Genomic DNA, 18,865 nt, shown 5'->3' with positions numbered 1-18,865 from the left:
GTCAGGGGCCTCCCTTCTGGTAACCAGGGCATTTAACATCATCAATCAGATCCCTGATCCTAAATTCTAAATTAATTCAAAAGATTATGCTGGTTACTGAGACTCTGGGGTAACAATTACAACAAAGCCTCTTTATTGAACAAAACTATGGTGGAGGGGAATGAAACTGAGGTGAGACTGGGGAAAGACGGTGGGAGAGAGGAGGAGAGAGGGGAGGGGAAAACCTGGAAGAAGGGAGCTGGCAGGGGGAGATAAGGTGAGGAAGGGGGAGGAGAAGCTCAGGGCTCAGGGTTGGGGGTCTCGCCAGCCCAACTGTCTCCCAGCATCATAGGTGCGGGGACCTTGGTATCCCTGGGGGTGTTGAGAGGGTGGGAAGGAAGAAGCAGGAGGGGGAGGAGTGGGGGGAGGAGCGGTAGCTGGGGAGGCAGCAGGGGCTGGAGCAGCAGGAGGCAGCAAGCTCTGCCCCAGGGTCGATGACCAGGATGTGGTCCACGGCATCAAAATAGGGGCAGGGGTCTGGGTCTGCCCCTGGTTGGGAGCTGCTCCCTGTGGCCCTGGCATACGCCTGCCGCAGCTCCTTTATTTTCATGCAAACCTGGGTTCACATGTGACCTTTGGTGGCCAAGCTGGCAGCCATCTACCTGTAGACGATTGTATTCCTCAATTTAGTGTGGAGATCATGGACGTTCGAGGCATCCCCCAAACCTGAATTAGGTCTCTGATCTCTGCACTGGACCAGACAGGCGCCCACCTTTTCTGACCCTTGGCAGACTTCTGTGGAGGGCTGGCTGTCACTGGCTGCCTGACTCATGCTGGGGCCACTGGGTCAGGTGCAGCAACTGCTGGCTCTGGGCTGACAGGCTTGGAGGGAGAGGAATTTTCTTGGTTGTACCCAGAGTGGCCACCAAGGCACCCTGGGAAGGGCTGGAGTCCCCCTATTTCAAAATAAGCGTCTACACAACACTTATTTCAAAATAGCAGTTTTGAAATTGGTGCTATTCCTCCTGGAATGAGATTTACCAATTTCGAAATAAGCCTTCCGCTATTTCGATTTAATTTTAAAACAGTGGTTTGGCTATGTAGATGCTAGGAAAGTTATTTCAAAATAAAGGCTGTTATTTCAAAATAATTTTGCTGTGTAGACATACCCTTAGTGATGCTTCATTTTTATACTAGTTGATTTAGCAAGTAAATGGAGGGTAATACTCTTTTTCCCTCCCTTCAGCCCCGCTTTTGATAACTTGGTTCATCTGCCTTTCCTTTTGCTCTGTATGCCTTTTGATTTCTTTTGCATCCTGTATTATTTTACAAAGTTTTTTTTTTTTAATGGCTTCATTTATTTTGTTTCCTTTCTTATTTATAGGGATTTGGTTTTTGGACTAAGAAAACAATGCTCATAATCGCCCTTTAACTACTTGGTTCTGTTCACTTCCACTTTCTTGACAAGGGCTATTCAGCTTGTTGATACACTTGCAATTGCCAGGAAGACAGAATCGTAAGAGATCTTAGTTCATTGGGATGTTGTTGTTCTTCATTATATCTTTCAGCACTCATGTTCCTGACAGCCTAGTGAGCTCAAGCAGTCAAATTGGGAACAGACAGCTAACTAAAAATACATTTGATTACTGAGACATAATAGTAAACCAAAGTATTTGCAATACTTCACGTAAATAAGTCATAGACAAAGGAAGGGGAAATAGTGTTTTAGGGGTATAAATCATGCTTACAACAGGCCATTGTTTATTGAAAACCAGACCCAGACGATCAATTGTAATCATTAATACTGCAACACAGTTTCAGCCAACCACTCTATACTTAGTAGCAAACCTATTAAATGTCAATAAATAGTTCAGTCATGGTTTTGATTAATGTGTATTAGAATTGCAAGGTAATCCTGTGATTTTCACTTTGTCAAATACTGTGCCTTGTCAGTGCATGCCCACTTATTTCCAACTTGATACATTTTATATTATTTTACAAATTGTTTGATCCCTTTGTGACTTTTGAGAGAGTGTATCTCTAAAAATACTGCTGCTTCTGTAACTTCCACTCCAATTCACCCGATGAAGTGGATTTTACCCATGAAAGCTTATGTCCTAATAAATCTGTTAGTCTCTAAGGGTATGTCTACACTTGCAGCCTAATTCGAACTAGGGCTGCAAATGTAGGCATTCCAAATTGCAAATCAAGCCCAAGATTTAAATATCCCACGCTTGATTTGCATCTTCCCGGCCGGGCACCATTTTTGAAATTTACAAGCCCAGAATAACTGCCCGCATCTACATGCGGCAGTGAAGCAGGCGTTCGAAATAAAGCCCTAGTTCGAACTACCTGTTATTCCTCCTGCAATGAAGTTTAATAGGTAATTCAAACGAGGGCTTTCTTTCGAACTCCCGTTTCACTGCCTCGTGTAGACACGGGTAGTTACTTCGGGCATGTAAATTTCAAAAAATGGAGCCCAGCCAGGAAGATGCAAATCAAGCGCGGGATATTTAAATCCTGGGCTTGATTTGCGATTCCGAATGCCTACATTTGCAGCCCTAGTTCGAATTAGGCTGCAAGTGTAGACATACCCTAAGAGTGTGTCTACTGCTTAGTGAGGAGGGAGAAGCAGTAACAGGAAACTTGGAAATGGCGGAGATGCTCAATGACTTCTTTGTTTCGGTCTTCACCGAGAAGTCTGGAGGTGTGCCTAATGTAGTGAATACAAGCAGAGAGAGGGTAAGTTTAGAAGATAGGATACACAAAGAACAAGTTAAAAGTCACTTAGGAAAGTTAGATGTCAGCAAGTCACCAGGTCCTGATGAAATGCATCCCAGGATACTCAAGGAGCTGATAGAGGAGGTATCTGAGCCTTTAGCTATGATCTTTGAAAAATCATGGCAGACAGGGGAGATTCCAGAAGACTGGAAAAGGGCAAATATTGTGCCCATCTATAAAAAGGGGAATAAGAACAACCCAGGAAACTATAGACCGGTCAGTTTAACGTCTGTCCCAGGGAAGATAATGGAGCAGGTAATTAAGGAAATCCTATGCAAACACTTGGAAGGTAATGGAGTGATAGGGAATAGCCAGCATGGGTTTGTGAAGAACAAGTCATGCCAAACTAATCTGATAGCTTTCTTTGATAAGATAACGAGCCTTGTGGATAAGGGAGAAGCGGTGGATGTCATATACCTAGACTTTAGTAAGGCATTTGATACGGTCTCGCATGATATTCTTATTGATAAACTAGGCAAATATAACTTAGATAGGGCCACGATAAGGTGAGTGCATAATTGGCTGGATAACCGTAGTCAGAGAGTTGTTGTTAACGGTTCTAAATCCTGCTGGAAAGGGATAACAAGTGGAGTTCCTCAAGGGTCTGTTTTGGGACCCGTACTGTTCAATATCTTCATCAATGATGTAGATATTGGGATAGAGAGTACGTTTATTAAGTTTGCAGATGATACCAAACTGGGTGGGGTTGCGACTTCTTTGGAGGATAGGGACATAATTCAAAATGACCTTAGCAAGTTAGAGAAATGGTCAGAGGTAAACAGTATGAGGTTTAATAAAGAGAAATGCAAAGTGCTCCACTTAGGAAGGAACAATCAGTTCCATACATACAAGATGGGAAGCGACTGTCTAGGAAGGAGCATGGCAGAAAGGGATCTAGGGGTCATAGTGGACCACAAGTTGAATATGAGTCAACAGTGTGATGCTGTTGCAAAAAAAGCAAATATGATTCTAGGTTGTATCAACAGGTGTGTTGTAAGCAAAACTCGTGAAGTCATTCTGCCGCTCTACTCTGCACTAGTTAGGCCTCAGCTGGAGTAGTGTGTCCAGTTCTGGGTGCCACATTTCAAGAAAGATGTGGAGAAATTGGAAAGGGTACAGAGAAGAGCGACAAGAATGATTAAAGGTTTAGAGAACATGACCTATGAAGCCAGGCTTCATGAACTGGGCTTGTTTAGTTTGGAAAAAAGAAGATTAAGGGGGGACATGATAGCGGTTTTCAAATATCTAAAAGGGTGTCACAAGGAGGAAGGAGAAAATTTGTTCCTCTTGGTTTCTGAGGACAGGACAAGGAGTAATGGGCTTAAAGTGCAGCAGGGGAGGTTTAGATTGGACATTAGGAAAAAATTCCTAACTGTCAGGGTGGTCAAATATTGGAATAAATTGCCAAGGGAGGTGGTGGAATCTCCCTCTCTGGAGATATTTAAGAACAGGTTAGATAGACATCTGTCAGGGATGGTGTAGGTGGAGCTTGGTCCTGCCTTGAGGGCGGGGGGCTGGACTCGATGACCTCTTGAGGTCCCTTCCAGTCCTATTATTCTATGATTCTATGATTCTATGATACACTGTACCATTATTTTGAAATAACCAGTGTTATTTCAAAATAACAATGTAAGCATCTACAGAGCCATTCCGTTATTTCAGAATAATTCCAAAATCTGTAAACCTCATTCTATGAGGAATAATGCCTATTCTGGAATGGCTATTTTGAAATAAGGTGTGTGTAGACTTTCCACTTTTGCTGTTTCAAAATAGCCCCCTCCCCAGTGCCTCTGGGGTTCTAAATTGAGATAGCACATCTACATCAGAAAAGCCAGCCTCAGACTAATTTTGAGGCTTCCCTGCTGTGTAGATGTGTTATTTAGAAATAAGCTATTTCAGAATAACTATTCCGGAATAGTTTATTTTGAAATTGCTGTGCAGTGCAGATGTACCCTAAGCTGCCACAGAACTCCTCAATGTTTTTTAAAATATGCAAATTTTTCTGGTTTTATCAGAAAATCCCCAGTATATTTTCAATTAAAATATGTGGCACATTCAAAAAAGAAAACAACAACTCATATGCTCATATGTATGAAACTTATTCGATGCATTAGCTCTATTTAAATTTTGCCTTTAAAAATGTGCTAACATTCCCACAGTTGTCACAAAAGAGTTAATTGTTCATTGTGTTAGGTCCCTTTTGTGTTTCTTGGTGTAGTGGGAGCACTAATTAGTGCCCACATAAAAACTCTACACAGGTAGTCCATCTTAATGTTTCTAACATAGCAGACATGACTGGAACATTGCTGTTCTATGCATACTTATGGCTGAGAACTATCCCTTGATGTCACCAGTAGTCAAATAGTCTTGGGACTGCTCTGATTTACAGTGTGATTGGGAAAGCCCCCAGCTTGGGGGCTTCTCTAGAAAAGAAGCACAGGACCTCTGGAACATTATTTTTGCTCTCCTCCTGTGAAGTCCCTACAGTGACCACAGTTCAAACAGAAATGGGCATCAGATCTAGAATTCAGCATTCTATCCTTCTAATATGGCATAGCAGTTGTTTTTTCTGACCTCCGGGGATTCACAGGATATCAAATCCCCAACTCTACATAATTCTAACTATTATCTCACCATCCTTAAAATTCTTTTCAATGACCGCTATGACAGATATGACAGTTTTCTGCAATATCTTTGGGAGATCTTCCTGTATTATGTGTATGTATCATTGTGAGCAACTGATAATACATAATTCCATGGAAAGAGTGACCATAGTTTATCCTGGGATGGAGAACTGGGATGGTTATGCAAATTTGCTTAGGTTGTAACTTCTCCAGAGAGATACCACGTCCACTATACTAGCTCAAACTGGATTCTCCTGGATTCAGGAGAAACTGAAATGCTGCCCAGATGATTATCAGAGTGCCCACAGCCAGGTTTTATGTTTTTAGTGGTGGTGCACATTTGCACCTATCTCAGTGCATAATTTTAAAAAATATTCTGTATCTGGACGGAAAAGATTAGAGGGAACATTGGTGATAACTTAAAACCATGGACTATTATGATACATCACAACCTACAAACAGGAAGCAAATACATTCTGTCTTGCTGGGAATAATGCAATGTAGGCAGGGAACTATGTAACCTAAAATACTCTGATCAGGAGGGAGGACAGAATCAGCTCTCTGCCCAAGAGACATCTAGGGAGTCAGAAGAGTGAGAAGCTGTGCTGGACCACTGAGAGGAAAAAGATAGATATTTTCACGATAGCAATTGCCAAGAGGTAGAAGTAACGTTCAATGCAGTAGGAGAGCTTGCAATCCCAGTTTTTCAATGGCATAAATAATTAAGCACTGACTCTAGGAAGTTGTGAGAACAACAACTGCTAGAATTGAAGTAGGAGAAAAAACTGAAATGGTAATCCCAATAACCTCATTTTCAAAAGTGGATGTTCCTATGTACCAAATTATTTCCCTAAGTATTGTTGATTAATGTTATTTTTGAAAAGTGTAAATAATTTCCCAAAATTAAAGAGATAATTATTTGTCTCTTAACTATAAAAGAAAACAAACCTTTTGCACAAGATCTGTATATCTCCTTTTTTTAGGCATAAGGATCTTGCGCAAAAGGGTTTTCTGTGCAAAACGGACCCATCTACAGTGCTAGTTTTTGCACAAAAACCTCTGGCACAAAAAGTATCAGAAGAGATTATGCAAATGAAGTGCGAGAAGTTGCTAAGGAGCACTTCATTTGCATTGCCTCTTCTGCAAAAAAAAGAGGCAGTGTAGCTCTAGGGTGCATCTACACAGCACCCTCAACTCAAAATAAGCCACACAATTTGTGCTATGCAAATTGCATCTCTCATCTCAAACCTATTTCAAAATAACAGGCTATTTGGAGCCATCCCTTCTCCCTCATGCAATGTGGTTTACCGGGATGGCAAAATAGTGTACCAGTTATTTCAAAAAATATTTCAAAATAACGTATGGCTTGTGGAGACACAGTGTAGTTATTTCGGGATACCTGTGCAGTGTAGACATACCCCTAGTCATTTCAGAGTGGCTTGGCATTCTTCCTTTTTGTGAGAATCCAGCTCAGGTAAGAAGTGCCTGAAAATCATTACTATATTTGACACATTGTTTGGTGACTCAAGTTAAAATAGCAGAAGAGTGTAGCTGGTTTCAGTGATGTGTTCATGCAATGGGGTGGCACTCTTTTGCTGCGAACACCCCATTTGGCCAAATGCATGTGCCTGCACTGCCCTCAGTCTTCAACCTTTTTGGCTACTCAGCCAGCCAAGTTTTGTGTGAAGTCACAAGCCCTTCCAGGGTACACACCTAATAGTGACCAATCCTGGTGCCCTCTGCTAGTGTCCCTTTTATGTGTCAGTATGTTTCCCCACTTGGGAGAGAATGGTGCCTCTAGGATCTCTCCTCCTACAGACAATTTCTTGCCCCTAGGTCAGGGCTTTACCTCAGCTCACCATAGTTTCACACTAGCTCCCCACACAGCTATCCTTGGGTGCTTCTGCTCCCTTGAGCCAGTTAGCCACTCACTCTTCCCCTCTTCAGGGATCCAGAGACATTCAAATACTTTTATATGATCTTTGCAGCCCCTAATTGGCCAGTTCCTCGACAACCACTCTAGCCTCCTGGAGGACTTGTCTATGGCCTTTTTTCCGGGGCCGGCGTGTGGCAGGACCACAGGGCCTCCAGCAGGGGGGCTCGGGGCCTCATCCATCCTATCACAGTCCATTAGAACTGGTTTTGTCATTAATTTCATCAGAGTTGTCAGGGTTATCTCCAACTAATGGTTTTTCCTGGCCCTGGTCAATGCAATTTTTGGAGATGTTAAAAAGGCATGTAATTGTCCCCCAAATACTACTAGCCTTACTTTTGTGCTCTGTCTTCAGAGCTGGGCTTTTTATCAGTAACTGCCATCTCTGGTCCCCCAGTTCTGAAGGCAGCAGTGCAGAAGTAAGAGTAGCATGGAATGGTATTTATACACTTACGTCTGCACTGCTAGTGGTTGGGCACTGCCTTAAATGCTGAGCTCCAGCCTAACAGCTTTATTCTCCTGTCATCCAGCTTTGAAGCACTGAAGTAAAAATAGCAATACTGTGACCACATTCCTGCTCCAAAATAACCCTGCAACCCCTCTGCAACTCTCTTTTTGGTCAGGACCCCCCAATTTGACAGACAATGGTTACCCCCATGAAATCTATATAGTATAGGGCAGGGCTGGGCAAAATATGGCCTGTGGGTCACATCCAGCCCCCCAAACCGCCAGATAGAGCCTGCAGATGCTGTAGGGAGCTTTAGGCAGGCTCCCTGTTTGCCTCACCCCACCCGCACATCGCTTAGAAATACGGATGTGGGGCAGTTATTCTTTTAAAACTGTGAGTCCGTAAGGCAGAGGGAAAGCTTTAGGAGCTGTTCCCGCCCCAGCACAATCCCTTTGGTAGGTTTCTGGCCAGAAAGTGGCCAATGGGAGCTGCTTGTTTCAATAATAGGCAACCATGATGCACACGGGGCTCCAGAGCACATGCCTACAGCCTGTTCAGGGACGGGGCAGGTAAGGAGGCTGACTTAGGGTCTGCTGTTGGCTGGTAAGTCTCCTGGCACAGTCGACCTCTGGCACCCCAGTCCCTCACTTCTTCAACCTTCTGCCCTCCACTCCTGCCCCCTACTCCACAAGCCCAAATCCTCCACCCATAACCCCTCCCAGATCCAGCACCCCAATCCTGTCCCAGACCATAGTCCCCTCCTGCGCTCGCTCTCAACTCAAATCCCTGCACCTTCTCCTGTACCCCAATTCCCTGTCCTAGGTCACAATCCAACCCCCTCCAGCCCAGCCCAGTGCCCCAGGTCACAACTGCCTCCTTCACCCAAACTCCCTCCCTTACTGCAAGCTCCCTTCTGCACCTAGCCTCCATCCCAGACCCTGCACCTCCTCCATTAATAGCATGGAAGAATGCGGCACTCAACCACTTTCCAAATTCTTGGAATGGCTCCCCATAAAATATTATTGCCCACCCTGATATAGGGAATAAGTATACAAGACTAAATTTCATAAGGGGAGACCATATTTCAAAGTTGTGAATTTGGTATGGACCTACCTCTGGATAAACAGGGGTCTCGGTCGTAGGATCAGAAATGTAGCGCTGAAAAGAACCTCAAGCTAACACCTGACTCCATCTAGAATATCCCTGAGAGGTGTTTGTGTAACATTTTCTGAAAATCCTCCAGTAATGGGAATTCTACAGTTGCCCTCAGGAACCTGTTACAATGTTTCACTATCCTTTTAGTTAGAAAGTTTCCCCCGATATCTAACTTAAATCTCTCTTGCTGCAAACACCTTAAAGCCTGGATTAATTCATCCTTTCTAGGGACAGGCCTATTAAATTAGGTAATGAGGATCGCAAAGTAGAAACTCTCTCTGATGACAAAATCAGGCAACATTGATTTGAATCTGAGCAAATGATACCTATCACTTCATTTCCCACCTTTCCATTTATTGGCTCTGAATAATTGTAGAGATAGACGCAGAACAAAATTGTGCCCTAGGAGTAACATCCTGTGCCATCCTATTGTTTAATGTGTATGTAACAAATGTTGCTGTCTTGTATGAGATTTTATATGATTTCCTCAGCTTTGTAATTATGTAGAGTAATGTAGCCTGTATGAAAAACTAAATTGACTGCATCCACTTGAAAGAAAACAGTTCCAGTGACTGAGTGTGTTTGCCATAGCATCAAGGGAAATGATGCCTCTTATCTGCCAAGCTATTTTACTCTGAACTGCATGACCTATGGTTTGAAGTCATTACCACAGTATAGATATGCAGTATGTGGAATCAAGAATGATTGGGTTTTGGTTTTCATAAGAGCTTCAGATGACTGGAAAAGCTTTTCCCTTGATCTTAAATCACAAAAGAGCATAATGCCCTTCCAGATGGTCTCTATGTTTATTTAAAGGAGAACAGTTATTTTAAGCAGCATCCCTAATCTAGCCTCATTCCCTTTTTTATAAGATTTTTGTGGTGGTGTTATTTTAAAACATGATTATAATTTGTAATGCATGTTAGAAATTATAACTTGTGAAGGGGAAGTAGGGACTGCACAAATCTATGTTTTTCCTGTGGATATCTAAATTAGGATGCTTTTACACAGCAGTGTTATTTCAGAATAATGACTATTATTCTGAAATAACAATGCGAGCATCTACACAGCAATTCTGTTATTTCAAAATAAATTTGAAATAACGGATGCCTTATTCCGACTTCTGTAAACCTCATTCCATGAGGAATAACATGGAATAACATAGGGTTTGTCTACACTAGCCCCCTAGTTGGAACTAGGGTGGCTAATGCAGGCATTCGAACTTGAAAATGAAGCCCGAGATTTAAATATCCTGGGCTTTATTTGCATGTTCCCGGGCGCCGCCATTTTTAAATACCCCGTAGTTCGAACTCCCTGTCAGCGGCTACACGCGGCACGGACTAGGTAGTTCGAATTAAATCTCCTAATTCAAACTACCATTAAACCTTGCAAGGAGGTTTAACAGTAGTTCGAATTAAGAGCTTTAATTCGAACTACCTAGTCCATGCTACGTGTAGCCGTGGGGAGTTCGAACTACGGGGCATTTAAAAATGGCTACGCCTGGGAACATGCAAATAAAGCCCGGGATATTTAAATCCTGGGCTTCATTTGCAAGTTCGAATGCCTACATTAGCCACCCTAGTTTCAACTAGGGGGCTAGTGTAGACATACCCATAGCTATTTCGGAATAGCAGTAGTGTGGATGCTCTACTGCTGCTATTTTGACATAACTCCTCTTCTGGGCTATTCAAAGTAATTACTCCTCAGTGCCTCCTGGGGCTCTAAACTGAGGTAGCATGTCCTCATTAGTCCACCTTGGACTAATTTTGAGGCTTCCCTGTAGTGTAGATGTGCTATTTTGAAATAATTATTTTGGCATATTTCTTCTGGATTAATTTATTTTGAAATAAGCGTGCAGTGTAGACATATCCATAGAAAGGAATGTGAAAGAAAAAAGGCTAATATATGTAATACTTTTACAAAGAAATATTATCCACTTACTGTTTGACTATCTAAATTGATTCAACAGTAATATATGATCATCAAAAGCAAGACGGGTTTTTTACAGTCCAATAGTATGTACATTTGAAACAGTAATTAGTTGCACTTTTGGACTGCACTATTAGACTTGGTAGCAGCAGAAAATAAAGTTAGTGACATGTAACCTTTTGCTGCAGGAGGCAAATGTGGCCTTTTACTTTGTAGAGATACATACTGTACCAAAAAAGAGTTAAAGAGCTTTTGATAGCACAAGAAGTACTTTCAGGTGCTAAAACACATTAGGAAGTTACTTGTCGCAAAATCATAGTTAGGGTTGAATTCTATTTTACAGTTAAAGTAGGAATTCAACCTTTATGTATGAAGAGACTATAGCATTTCTTCTAAAACTGATAACGCTTGCTGTTTGAATACAGAATGAATTTTCTAAGACTTTACAAGTGAATATGTAATTAATTTAAAATATTAATTAAAAACTGGGTTTTTAATGAAGTTTAGCATCTGTGCTAGTTTTCCTTATACATGAGTTATCTTGATAATGAAACATGGACTAATCAAAATATCCATATAACTAAAATTAAGTGACAAATTAGTGACACCATAAAATAGGGAGGGCATGAAAATCCTAATGTGTCTTTAAAAACAGTTTAACCCCAAACCATGGACACTAAGATGTGTTAATCATTATCCCTTTGTTATTTCATGGCATCATTTCAGGGCAAATTTAAAATTGATTAGTTAAAGTATTCAAACATTTGCTTAAAGGAAATGCAAATATTTTAACTCTATATTTCCTGAGTTTGCACTGCTAGCTCTTGGGAGTCTTATAATATTCTTGTAATGCTTTTTACTTTTTACATTGCTTTTATACTCATATCCTCAACTCTGTTTTAATGTAGATATTTTGTTTGGTTTTTTTTTAAGGGGGTGATATAATCTGCTTGAAATATTACATATCTGATTAAAATGTAGCACATAGTCAGAAAGTGTTAATCAGCTCATAGTCTGAATGACCAAGGTCAACCTTTAAAGACTCGTTGGGGAGATGTGTAAATTACATCAGTTGGGCCATTACATCAGGTTAGATTAGAACTTTGAAATGTGATCTTGCATTGTTAGAGTATTAGAATGGTAGATGTTTGCTCAGGTCATGTGATGTGAACAAATAATCCTTGCCTGTTACTATAGTTTTGATTCAAGATCAGAAGAGAATATTACCATTTATGATTAAACTTGATTAAAGCACTTTGTGTCTCTTTGAAGGCTGTGGTAAACTGTATGTGAAGTGAGGCTTCAGGGAATAGCCGAGTTAGTCTGCTACAGAAAAAAACAACAAATGGTCTGGTAGCACTTTATAGACTAACTATTGAATGCAGGGGTGGGCAAAAAACAGGATCTAGTTCACTAGAACTAGTTCCTGGTGGGACGCTGCCACTATATTTACCTATACTTCCACAGGAATGGACAATTGCAGCTCCTGTTAGTTGTGGATCATTGCTCACAGCCAATGGAAACTGCGGGAAATGATGTCCCTGTCCACATCACTTCCCACAGCTCCCATTGTCTGAGTGTGGTTATCTATAACCAATGGGAACTGCAATTGCCCATACTTGTGGAGGTGCGGGTAAATATAGCAGCAACCTGCAACGGGCTAGCGCTGTCAGACGTCTACCATTGTATTGCCCATCCTAGTTTAATGACTAAATTACCTTGTGCTATTTGCCCTGATGGTTGGTAACAGAACATTACATTTAAAATGTATTATGTTTCCCAGGTCAAGATGCTGTTGCAAAGGAATAAAAGTCCCTTTGGCGGGATCCATTTTTCTCTCAGATTTGCTTGAGGTTTTATACACCTGAAAACTAATCCATAAGGACTGAGATCCCAGTCATTGGCCGGAATCACCCAGGATATGGATTTGAACTATAACCATAGACTAATTTCTAAAAGAACTCTTTGTAAGTACAAGATCACCATCTCTATTATGTATCTGTACCTCAAGAATTGAACTCACATCTATAGGTATATTAATCTTTTAACCAAAACTCTCTCTTTTTTCTTTTAATATAAATTTTAGTTTAGTTAATAAGAATTGATTGGGGATAAAGTCTGAAATATTTATTGACCTGAAAGATAATGTGACTAATCCTCTGGGATTGGACAACTTTATCTGACTTGGGTTTCTGAGTAGAAGCCTGTGGCTAGATACTTCAAGGAAACTGTGTTATATGGACTTCTGATTAAACAATAAGGTAATACAGAAGCAGTTTTGTGATGATTTGGTAAATATAAATATTGGCTAATCAGCAGCTTTGGGGATTGGCTGTCCTATTTTTTGCAGTGCACTTATTTGAATGACTCCCCTGGAACTATGGTTATTGGGGGAGGAGGAAATGGGTTGCTTTTAAAATTTAGTTTAGAAGAAAGAATGAATACAGGAAATAGTATCATCTTATTATCCATGAGTGGCATATCTCACCTAAACTATAAGGTGTGCAAAATCTAAAACCTGATAAAGATACTTCTTGGTGAAAGGTTGTGGTGTCGAAGGTTTTTACAAGAGGAAATTGACAAGTCTAGTTGTAACCTCCTGTGTTTCAGGAAAGCAGAATTGTGTGTATTCTGTAAATAAACATTATCATACCCTGAATGTGTGTCACTGATTTCTGTTCCAATAAAAAAACTGACCTGCATGGCTCGGAGGTCTGCTACTATCATCCATGAAAAAAACACTACCATACCTTGCTGTGATCTGAACCACGTGAAAAAAAATCTGGTCACCCTAGATATCCCTGGTATGGGAATTGTTAGCAAATGCTAAATATTTAATGTCAACCACTGCACTACAAACTCTATAAAATTAATGTTTTGCTCTCTTCCTCTTGGTACCTAATCTTCTGTTTGTTTAGATACCATTGGGACCAAAATCCAAGAAATGTCAACCTAGCACCATTTGAAAAAGCTCTGTAATAAAATTCAGCCCCTTAAAATGTGAAGGTTTGGGAAATTTGTAATACCAACAATCCTGTACTTGTTGGTTATATCAAAGATGAAAGAACAATAAATATGAGTCTGTATAGCTGTGTTAGTATTCTGAATAAAACCTCACTTTTATCATTGTTCTTATTTGTAAACATGAAAAGCTAACAATTGCTTGCACTGTACCGAGAAAGCATCATTTATGATAAAAAGGGATGATCACATACACTCTAGACATGGGGAATAAGATTAGACATAATGTCTGGCTATGAATACTTCTTCAGGCCTCATGGAAATTTAATTTTAGCCATTTGATACTGAGGTCTAATGGCTCTACCAGGGATCTGGGCTTTTAGAAAAAAAATAAAACCCCTAAACTAGACAGCAGATAATACAAATTCTGGATTGTTTAGTCATTTTTATTATAAATGTCAAAAAGTAGAGCTTACTGTCCCTTAGCAGTATAACATGACATTGATTGAGAGCTAGAAATTGTCCCTCTCAGAGTAGCGGTTTATACAGTACCTGGGATATAACATGCCTTGAGAGTGAATGGATTTTTTGCTCCAATAAATATGAAAATATCAATGTTCTTGTTCAATTGTTGATTTTAGAGTGTCTCACTTCCATTCTTTTTATTAATTTGATATTAAATACAATATTTTGATCTTATTTAAATGCTATAAATTGAGTCTTATATTTTATTAAATAATGCCAAAATAGACTTTTTCAGAAAACAGTAAGTCCAACGCATCAATGCAAAAGAAAAGCCCCATCTTTTTAGTTCTAAGTGGAGAAAAATTAATAAGAATAGTCAAAGACATTACAATAAAGTGTAGCAGGAAACACTTGTTTATATTCATTCAACCCATGGGCTAACTAGGTCTACACTACAGCTTTTTCCAATTATTTTTCAGAAGAGGCTTTTCCAAAATTTAGCTTGTCTAAACTGGGCCAAATTTCAGAAAATCCCCCTCTTTCAGAAGATCCCTTCTACTTCTTGGAATGAGGAAGACAGGTCTTCTGAAATAGTGTGTTTGCACTTCCGCAAAAAAAAAGCAGAAGAGCAAACGTGTTCCCTGGTCGCAGAGGCATCCTGGAAAAACTCCGCAGTGTAGACGTATCCTAAGGGACATATCACCAGTCAAGAAATAGCTCTAAGACACATTTTCACTTGCTCAGTCTCTGGCCCAACCACCGGCATAATTTGTAGCCGTTCCCTGGCTACAGTAGTTACCTAAAAAGCCACTCTGCTAGTAGGGAATGTCAGAAGCGAAGACAGTTCAGTCTTTTACCTTCCTGCCTGTGAAAACATTCTCAGTCTACCTAAACCACACCGCTATACTAGGAGAGAAAACAGGTGAGTTAGAACTAGCTTAGTGCAGCTTTACATCACACAGGAATTTTCTTTGTCAGAAGTCACTTCAGAACAGCTCTCTGACCATCTGCTATGCATGATCTGAGCAAAAAATAAGGCAAGATGCCAGAAATGAACAGTAAATATTCATAGAATTTGTAGAAAAGAAGGTGCTTTATAATATGGTCTGTTTCATTATAATTGCTTCAGCACAGACATAAGAAGAATTTTCTATAAATTGAACAAATGAACCAAATTGTCCTTCTTAATAAATGTAAAACGTTGTGCTGGAAGTTTAGACTTTCTTTCAATACTGTGTTCCTTCCTTTACATTTTAGACATCAGAAATAATAATTTAATTTTTCCTTAGTCATCAATCCACTTGATCCACAAACACATTATCTTTCTTAAAGAGATCCTCTCAGGCTATGGCTAATCTGCCTGGGGGAGGGGAGGTTCAGAAGAAGATATGCAAATTGCACTCACATTTGCATATCTTCTGATTCTTTTTGCGGAAGAGGTTTTGTAAACCTCGATTTACGAGGAATAAGAGGTTTTGTGAAAGAGGTTTTTTTCCCAACATTTGGCCCCGACTACACAGAGCCAAATAGTAGCAAAACCTCTTCCACAAAAAGAATCAGAAGAAGATATGCAAATGCGAGCACGATTTGTATATCTTCTTCCGAAAAAAAAGGCAGTATAGCCATAGCCCCAAGCTCCTCTGCCACAAGACAGCTTGAAAAAAGAAACAAAAGAAAACAAACTGTGTCTCTGATAGCTGACATCTCAGGCCAGATAGGCACACACACAGACCTCCTGTTTCTTTCCAGGACACAAGAATCAAATCATCACCTTAAAAAAGGTGATTTTATTAACAAAACAAAAAGATATGATTGTAAAGCACATTTATTTGCTAGGTGTTAAAGAGCAACTGAGTAAAGCAAATTAAAACACCAAGAGCATCTGTGGGTACGCTCTTAGAGAATGAATTGGGGATAGATTTACAGAGGGAAATTTAACCAAACAACCAAAACAAAGAAAAATGTCCTGTTCGCGACTAAATACACATTTTCCCTTTATTTACTCATGATCCCTTCCTGGTTCAGTCCACTCACACATCCTGAATTCCTTGGAGGCATGGTAGTCCTGCTTGGGTTTAAATCATTCTGTTTTCCTACACCTCATGACTTAATTTACTCCCACAAAAAAATCAGGCAAGATATCTTATACAATTCAAATTTCAACACCGTATCTCATTGGTTCTTCTGTTTCCCTGCCAACCCTTTTGCCAGCTATTTGAGTTTAACCAGTAAGTCACAGTGCTGGCCAGCACTCCTCCTATCTATCACAACATAACACATCTGTCAAATTGTAAAGGCTATATTCGAGAAAATAAAGGCAAAGAAAGGTTAAATAAGATCCAATACACATAAACCCAGTGACTAATCAGCACATTCATTTGAGATAGGTGCCACTTTATTAGTTTCTGATATGACAGAAATACAGTTTCTGCAATTGCTATCTCATGTATATTTTAGAACATCGGGGAAATGTGCCTTGCTAAACTGCTCTTCTTTAAGATAGAAAGGAATAAGTATCTTCAGATACTGGGAATGGAGCAGCCAAGAATCATTAAGCCATCCAAATAATGATAGCTGGTCCCATAGTTTTCTTGTGATTGGAATAATGGTCTGGAGCATGGAAAGGGTGGTAATAACTGTATCCCCTTCCCACTCATATAAACACAGCCAAAGACAAACTGTGAAATATAGTAACAAATGTGTCACCTAAAAGCCCATAAGCCAACAGAGATTGAGCTTTGTAAGGAAAACAGAGATGTGGACCGATGCCTAGGAGTGGAAGAAAAAGAAGCAGGATGCTGTTTTCCCTCACATGTGAAATAGGCTGAGGTTTGTCTCCTATGGCCATATGAAAACTTAACTGGTAACTTTTTCTCCCCATAACTGAAAATAAAACATCCGGTGTAGCTGAATTCATAGACTCATAGGGCTAGAAGGAACCAAAAGGGTCATATATAATCTCACCCCCTGCCAAGATGAAGAACTTGTGTCTAACCATCGAAGACAGATGACTATCCAGACTCCTTTTGAAAACCTCCAATAAAAGAATGTTCACAACCTTTTCCTCCCACAGATATGAAGTGTTAATGCAGTTCATCCACATTTCTCAATTTTTAGATGTTTAATAAAACTTTTTGTTAAAGTCCTGCTGACTGGGGAATTCATTAAGTCTTGGAGAAGAACAACCCTACATTTACCTTACATATGGAATCTGTTAGGTTCAGAACTTTGTAGAACTAGAGACTTGTGTTCTAACTGGAAGTTGACAGATTAGGAGATCCTCTTCCAGGGAAGTGTGTTGCAGATGGTTAAGGTGAGTAAATACATGGAGAGACACCAAGTGCCAAGAAGAGAGTTATAGTTAACATGTAAAAAGGAGAAAGCACTTAGGGGTATGGGTACGGGAATAAAGGGGGTCTCAGCATTGGATCTGACCTACAGGGAGCTGAAGGCAGGATCCAGGCATAAGAGCCTGCCTTCATAATTCTCCGCAGAAACCCCAGCTTGGAAGTAAGATGACCCTCAGCTGAATTGGGGGCCCCTGTGTAACAGGAAAGAGGGCAATCCAAGGATTGCCTCAGGATTAGCGTCCTCTCATAAATTAAGCCACGAAGTTCCCTAATTTGAGGGTTTACTCTAAGTTAGGCCATCCAGTTACCCAATCTGCTGCCAGTAAAATAAGGCTTCCAAATACACTATATATGGAATCAATAGGTAGGGTCCAGGGAAAGGTAGCTTCCATATTAGGAAGCAAAGAAGTTGGGTCTGGGAAGGAGTAATCCTCACCATATTAGGAAACAAAAGGATGATTTGGAAAGAAAGGAATAGGGCGGGTACGAAGAGAAGGATAGGGATAAAAGATGCTGTGACCATACCTCAGGGATCACTTCGTTGGTTGCAAGGCAGAGGGGAATGAGTGGTCTGGATGCTGTAACCGAATAAATCGCTTCTTACTACTCCACCCGGCTTCATCCATCTTTCGGCCCTGCAACACGGGGAAGATTTTCTTTTATGGTTGCTGAATATCATGAACATAAAAGAAAGGACAAATATACTCCACACTTTGCTGTATAGAGAAGAACAAAGAATAGTCCAAATTTATGGAAAGATGGCACCTGGCTCCCTATGAACTCCAGCGAATCTTTGTTGTATAAGTCATATAGGTCTGAGTTTCACAGGTTTTCCAGGTCATCTGGAGATCTCAAAATGACAGAACAGACCTTCAGTGTAGCATGGACCCTGGACAATCTTTGGTAGGGAGGACAAATCTTTGTAACATGAATTGAATTTGTCTCTCTCAAGTGAGTACTTTATTCACGGGGTTACTTCTATGGCCCAAGGACACTGCCTCTTTTTTTTAAAAAAATGTAGCAATGAAACTCCAGGAGAAGATTTACTCCCACTGATGGTGGAGCTTAGGCCACACTCCTCTTCTTGGCATTTCCTACTGGTTTGCTTGGACAGCTGGCTCCACATGCTGGCTTCCTAGATCCCATTCTTAGGCATCAGTCTCTCTCCATGTATTGCATGAAGAGCATGGGCATGTAACTCAACACTAGAATCCTCTGGGGGGCATGGTGGCAATGCATC

General features: G+C 40.5%; 1 long non-coding RNA gene across 2 annotated transcripts in view; it reads left to right on the top strand.

The window, feature by feature from the left end:
• LOC102450182 (uncharacterized) overlaps positions 1–13,744 on the top strand; it is a 50,467-nt gene extending 36,723 nt beyond the window's left edge. Inside the window, exon 5 of one of the 2 annotated variants that reach the window (XR_332499.5) lies at positions 12,633–13,744. This is a non-coding gene — a long non-coding RNA (uncharacterized LOC102450182). The remainder of the gene's footprint in view (positions 1–12,632) is intronic. The other variant, XR_332498.5, reaches the window with a different exon arrangement.
• The last annotated feature ends 5,121 nt before the right edge of the window (positions 13,745–18,865 follow it).

Source organism: Pelodiscus sinensis, chromosome 6 (genome assembly GCF_052426305.1).
Source record: "Pelodiscus sinensis isolate ZL-2025 chromosome 6, ASM5242630v1, whole genome shotgun sequence".
In the NCBI taxonomy this organism is placed as follows: Eukaryota; Metazoa; Chordata; order Testudines; family Trionychidae; genus Pelodiscus; species Pelodiscus sinensis.
Note: the sequence above shows the minus strand (reverse complement) of the source record. Positions and strands in the feature narration are given on the sequence as shown.